This window comes from Sinocyclocheilus grahami, unplaced genomic scaffold (genome assembly GCF_001515645.1).
Source record: "Sinocyclocheilus grahami isolate Dianchi unplaced genomic scaffold, SAMN03320097.WGS_v1.1 scaffold105.1, whole genome shotgun sequence".
Lineage (NCBI taxonomy): Eukaryota > Metazoa > Chordata > Actinopteri > Cypriniformes > Cyprinidae > Sinocyclocheilus > Sinocyclocheilus grahami.
The window spans coordinates 436,167-443,694 of NW_015505284.1; positions in this window are offsets into that span (position 1 = coordinate 436,167).

Genomic DNA, 7,528 nt, shown 5'->3' on the forward strand with positions numbered 1-7,528 from the left:
AGGAAAAGGGTTAAAGCTTAAGCAGTAAAGAGGAGAGAAATAAAGCATGTTATGGATATAAGTTATGGAACCATTTGCTATTCAGCAGATTTACAGCCTGAAGGAAACATCAGATTCTTAGTTCAAACGCACCTTTGTAAAAAGTTACAAATGATACTTAATGTATCAATTAATAATACTAAGTTTGATACTTGCACGTCTTGTCTGTCTGACAGAGATCCCTGATGCAATCTGAAGGCACAAGTTGATCTTTGCTGAAGTTGGTTGATAGAAAAGAACCAGTTTGAGTCAGATTATCTTGGTGAATGGAAAGTCAAGGCCCGAGGCCTGGCACAAACGTAGGGTGTCTTTAGCAGTGTTGTAGCTCACATCTTCTCAGAACCTAACAGAACCACCAACTAGAGGTGGGTCACTGAAGTGAGGCCTTTAAGGTCTGAGAAGATTCACGCCACTCAAGATGGGCTTGTCCAATGAGAAAGGCTGAAATCCCAAGTGGGAGTTTGGAAATACTGGGGAGTTGTATGACCCTTTGTGTGGAAGCATGGTAATTTGCATATGGAACTTGAATCGAAATTACTAAAGATTCTCAGGACACTAATATATTGCCTATGTACCAACATATAATATACACTCTCGTTTAGATCATCAGAAGACAAATTCATAGATACTAAACATGGTAGGATTACATATAGGTAAGATGGCAAGAACGAGTGGTTCCATAATAAGCCTGCATAAAACAGTATACAATATAAGAGACAATATACAAGGACAGTAACAACATACACAATGACACAAAGGATATGTGTGTTCATTCAAAGAAAGGTTTTCCTATGAATTAATTAGAGAAGAGTCCATTTTTACTGTGCATTGGGTTTTTCCTATGGAAAGTGTAGTGAGGGTCCTCTACCCACATTCCTTTGGGCAATAAAACCAGTGATATCAGCGTTGGTTGCCATGGTGACCAGGGCCTGGTGTCTTTCTGAGGTGTTAAGACACATTTCGGGGGAAGGGTCCATAGGTCCTCATATGGCTTGTTAACTGAGGGGTGTTACAGAGTATTTGTTAAATATAGCTAACACAATATATATTGTGTGTTTGATTGGTCCAGACGCTACAGCACCATTTTTGAAGAGTGAGCATGTGCATAAATGCCGAAACCCCGGAATACAGTATGACGTCAGGGGGAACCAGTAATCAATCAAACATCAAAAAAGCTAAATTACAAGGAACAAAAAATAATCAAGTAGCCATCAGCTGCCATATTCATTACAGCATCGGAGATATCAAATCAGTGAATAAGCAGAAGTTATTACTCCACATTCTTCATGTGGCGCCATCCTGTATTATTGAACCAAAGTGGTTCTAATGACGGAGATGCAACCATGTTCAGGAAACAGTTATGACAAGCTAGTTTTTACTACGATGCATCATACTATGGCAGTTAAGCAGTGAGTTTGTCATTGTATGAGAAACACACTACAGGGTGCATTTCCCAAAAGCATTGTTAGCTAACTATGTTTGTTAGTTCCATTGAACTCTACTGATGGAACATACGACAATAGTTGCTTTTGGGAAATGCTGATACTGATAGTGGAACAGTTTAAAGAGAGCTTTCTTTGGTAGTTATAAAAAACAGACATTTACAGAGTAGTAGTAACTCTATCACTCTCGAGTACTGAGGTTTGTTGCTGCCTAGTAGTGCCAAAATGCATGTTAAGCATGCACAATTCCAGACTCGCAAAGTGCTGGCCATGTATTTGAATCCGTGTGCTTGCATGTACTTTTCTGTACTTAGTGATTGTAAACAGTGGCAGTCTCATTATACCGTGCTTACAAAAGTCACTGAACCTATGGTCTATTCATCTGAAGCAATCTGTAGGTAGTTAAATGCGAAAACAAAAGCCCAAAAAAATCATTTTCCATGACATGAACTCTGTAAAAAGCAGAGAGGATAAATGGATAAAGTAATAGATGCATTTACATTTACATTACATTAAGGACTTTTAGCAGATGCTCTTATACAAACAATAGTGAGTGCTTTGTTATGTATTTATTTATTTATTTTGCATGTGTTGTTTTATTGACTTGATCAAAACCAAAGTATGTTGATAGTTTTACTTAATAAAATATTAAGATACAGAGATTTGCTTGTGCCGCTTAGTAGGCACATATGTCACATATCACATATTGAAATCACATATTTAAGCTAAGCTTTTTTGTTAATGATTCATGCAATATGAATCACTGTCATCTGAGATCTCATTATGGAGATAAAGGTTAGGATCTTTTTATTTTCTTTTTTTCAGTAGTATAACAGCACACCATGAATTTGTTTTTTGCTTTTGGCATCTGATAGAGCATTTGGACCCAGAAATGGTGACATGTGACTTAACAAGCGGATAGGCTTATTAACACACAAAAGCAAATAAATGAAGTCTGGTCCTTCTTTAAATTTTATGACAGCATTTTATATATACTCTGTAAAAATTAAACCATTACTGCTGCATAAACAGAATGTTAAAATATTAATATTAACAGCTATTAGTGGATGGTTAATCTGTGTCTGCCTGTGTTTCTCTCTTCCAATGGTGAGAGTTTCTTCACTTCTAGAGGTGTTACTTCTCACTACATGAGGACACTGTCTGACAAGCCCACACACACACACAGAGCAATTTTAAGAATTGCTGATATTTGAACAGGGATTATAATCTTTTTTTTCCTTATTTTTTTACTTTACAGATATTTTCTAATGATTATTCAGTCAGAACTATTTTACCAACTATGAACCAGAGCCTTTGGTTGAATTTACAGGGGCTGGGATGAATCTGATTGGCAAAATGAGTTCAATATACCAGAGAATGGTTTTTTGTTTTGTTTCTGGATCTCATTGTCTGATTCTGCCTTCAAATGTTATTGAAAAAATCCTTCTTCCCTATTTTGAAGTTGTTATGAGTTTGTCACATTCAAATGTTTTGTTGTTGGAAACAATATAAATCATGGAGGATATGCTTGCTTCATTATTGCCTATTTCTTGGGGAAATCTTATTAAAGCCAAAATGCATCGAAGAGTTTTAGTCAATATCCAGGTTTGTAATATTGTATAAAAAAGAAGCATCCCATTCTTTGACAACCATATAATCATTATCTGTGTTATTGTATACATGCTATGCATGCATAACAGTCAAATAAATGCTGATTTTGCTTTGCTTTTAGAAGGAGAAAAAGTAAAAACTAAAAATGATACCTCAATCACAGTTCAGGTTTGCCATTGCACAGAATTCACAATAATTACAATGATCTGACCAGCTTAGTCACTGTACAAAGTGGCTGAGTGTTTGAAATTCTATTTCAGTTCAAATGGATATGCTGCCCTTACAGAAAGAAAATATATTTCCTTATATATGAATACAATGATCAATATATTAAATGATTAAACGGTATATTGAAAATACACAGAATAATATATTTTATTAGTGTTACAATATATTGAATAATACATATGGAACTGCTTTTCATATATTGAAAAATATGTGACAGTAGATTTACATTATAATTTATGTAATTTTATTTTCAGTAATACACTTCATAGCATACAGAAGTACATGTGATATGAGATGGTACTGCATGTGTATAAATATATTGAACATATCAAACTCATGTACAGGAACACATTTATAGGAATACATAATATAGTGTATTTCTAAAATTGTTTAATTATTTGCATTACCTTCTTTTTCGTAAGGGTGGTCTTTGCTCTAACATAATTTGGTAAAAGGTGAACATGACTTCAAGTAGGACATGTTGATTATGTTAAAAAATACTGACATTTCATTATAAAAGATGTAAATGAAAATCATGTGCTGTGTATTTTTGTAGTTATTAGAGTCTCATGTTGTTAGCCTAGACACATGCTAACATCAAACTTATTAGAGACAATTGTGAGTCAAGTCTCCTGTGGGCTTCACATGAGGAGTGCTATTATGCACCCAGTTTCTGCATGCAGAGTACTTCAAATCTGTTGCTTTTTTTTTTCTTTTTTTCAGGTAGTACACAGCAAGGCACTAGGTTTACAACTCACTAGGTTTTGGAACAGTGCCATATTTAGCTCTGCGCCATAATCAGACACATTCACAAGGGAAATGGCAATAACTGAAATGAAGCAAGGACAGTCTTGTGAAAAACCCTTTAGTTCCTTTAGTTGTAAAGTAAGTGACCATTATAAGCCATAAGCTGCTGACAGCCCAACTAGTTCCACCAAACTAGCAGCCCAGATCTTGCCTATTGCCACAAATACAAGTATGACTGCAGTCTTCCATGTGAGAGCTACACATAAATGCAAGAAACTCAATCAGCTCTAGATGCTTATGTGCCACCAGCTGCTCCTCTTTTGGCATAATGGATTGGATTTGGGAAAATTATCCAATAGTATTTTGGTAATTTGTCAATTAGCAGACACTGTTTGCACTAATTACATGGACGGTCCCTCTAGAGCAGCCTGGGGTTAAGTGTCCTACTCAAGGACACAGTGATGATATGGTTTCTTGGTATCTCAGTTCCGGTTCATGGGTTCAAACCAATGGGGTCTATAATGCCCACAGAAAGCTATCCATTAGTGTTACCATTCATTTCAAAAGCAATTTTGAGGGTTCAGAACTCGCAGGAAGCACACAACCTGCTTGTGGCCATCTTTTCTCATGAGTGCTCGGTTCTGCTGCCAGGTTGTTCTGAGCCATAAATGCCATGTGACTAATTAGTCACTGGAAAATTAAGTCATGCCAACACTGATTGGCTGATGGCACCACAAAAATCAGTCAGTTTAGAGCAGACAGCACCATTCAGGTCACATATATTTCCAGGTCTTAATGCGTCGGCAAAGCAACTGCCATTGAAATAGTTTGGAATGCTAACATCAAACCTTTATCTTTTAGTCATGTCAGGTCATTCAGAGAAAAAAAAGGCCATTCACACTAGTACAATTCAGAATATCTCTAAAACCAATAAGCAATCCAGCAAACCTTAAGTTTCATTCAATGTTTTTATTCTAGTGACTAGTTTCTGTATTTTTGTTCTGAAATTGATTTTAGACGTGGGCTGTAGCTAAAGGCATCAGTTATGACATTTTGCCGCCAGACAGATCTAAATGTTTATGTTTGTGATGCTTTTTACCCTTTAACCTAAACATAAATATAAACAAAGAAATGCAACCCACACAGTGATTAAATCTAACACCAGGCCCTCAGGTGAGAATAATTAAAGGCAATTCAGTCAAGCATGACAGCATGTATGCCAGGAGAGGTTTCATTCAAAGGACACAAAAACATCAGCTCAAAACAAGACAGGGAAAAAAGGGAAATCTGCATTAAAATAAAGTTAATGTACCGCTTCAGTCCATCTGAATAATGTCTATAAATGTAACAATATATCAAACTTTGATGTATTTCAACCTCATTCTCATTCATACTATCAGTCAAATATTTAGTTGCATACATATACAGTACATTCACATTTAACATACTGTCCTCCACAATGCTTATATTTAGTAATTACTCTGAAAATCTTGAAAAATAAATGTAGATAACATTTTATAACCCTTAAATCAAATATCGAAGATAACAGTCCCATAGTCTCAACCTCAAATAATGCATACCATAAACATATGCACTTCCATTTACGTACTATTCTAAAGGCTTTCAGTAATACAGTAATGCATCTCAAATGCATCGCTCCATTATTATATATTTAGATCCTTTTTTTCCAAACCACCAAGCTTTTATAGGTGAATTGAAATTGCATTTGGATTCAAATACGCTATGCTGAAAATGGTTTTGTGGTTTAGACCCTGTTCCCAGCATTCACTGGGACAAGAATTATTAGTTTGGTCATTCTTGCTTTGTGATATCAGAATGTGTTTGTTCCTCTACTTGATTAACCATTAGTCGACTGTTTATAGACTTACACTTCATTTTGATGGTCTCCCTTAGATATTTTATTGCTATAAGTAACGTTGCAAATACATGTAAGTTCACTAGAATGAAATTGCATTTGGATTCAAATACGCTATGCTGAAAATGGTTTTGTGGTTTAGACCCTGTTCCCAGCATTCACTGGGACAAGAATTATTAATTTGGTTGCACTGTTTGGTCATTCTTGCTTTGTGATATCAGAATGTGTTTGTTCCTCTACTTGATTAACCATTAGTCGACTGTTTATAGACTTACACTTCATTTTGATGGTCTCCTTTAGATATTTTATTGCTATAAGTAACGTTGCAAATACATGTAAGTTCACTAGAATATTAGTTGACTGTCATGTTATGGTTAGGGTTAGTAGAATAGGTTGCCTTGTACTTGCAATGTTACTTATAGTCAATAGAATGTCTGTTGAAGGACCATCAAATTAAAGTGTTAGCAGATATTAAGCAGACAGTCTACTAATATTTTGATGAGAGAAAGTCGACATAGTTGCTGAGTTACTTATAGACAACATATTGTATAAAGGGGACCATCAAAATAAAGTGCTACCATTTATAGTCAAGGATTTTGTGTCATGAATGTTTATGAGCAGCAAATCTTGGACATAAAGGGAACAATTTGCATTGTCTTTCTGAGTGAAAAGCATCATTGCTTGAACATATTGGCAAAACATCCATTGTTAGCAATACCATTCAATAAAAATACATAAAAAGGGGGATTTTGCACAGATAATGCTGAAGTATCATGTCCACAGTTAGAGGTTGGATAGTACAGTGTGCATTTTCTAGTTAAAAGTTTCTACAGGGAACTTGTAATTTACGACTTTAAGTACAAATTGGCCAGTCTTTATTCTGTCAAAGGTCTTGCAGCGAAAGCGATTCTAATTTTGCATTATAAATTTACTTTTAAAATGGTCATATCTTGCTGCATTTGTCCGCAAAAATATCAACCACATCAGACTATTTTTAAGCTCAATGCATCTGCTGCTTGCTGATTCTTGAAGACAGCTAATGGGAAACAAGACTTGCACTGATTGTCATGTCAATGACACAGAACCAAAGCCATCAACTTTGGCAGATGAGGCGAAGGCGTGCATATTTTAATATGTTTAAGCATCGTTGCATTTGACAAGGCCACCTTAACTTAGCAGTATTAAGAGGTTTTAAAATAAATCTGCTATATGAAATGTAAATCAGCATCATTATCAGCAGCCTTGCTTGTGTCCCAATCCACACGGCCATCTGTGTGTGGGATGTCCTAAACAGACAAACAGGTATTATTTAGGTTGTTTCTTACTTTATTCTAGTTAGTTTTTCAACTTCCCACTTCCTTCGGTTTTGGTTTTAGTTATCTATTTTTTTTATTTTCATTTTAGGCTTAAATTACAGTTTAAGCCAACACGGAAGTGACTTAAACTGTAATTCGTCAACTGGCCGCTGGAGGCTGGCTGCAAAAGGGAGTCAATCCCTTGTTGTGATAAACAGTAAAGTGTGTTCAAGCGCTAGCAAAAACAGTGTAAAGAAATACTCTTTGAGGAAGTGGTCAATCAGCGGAAG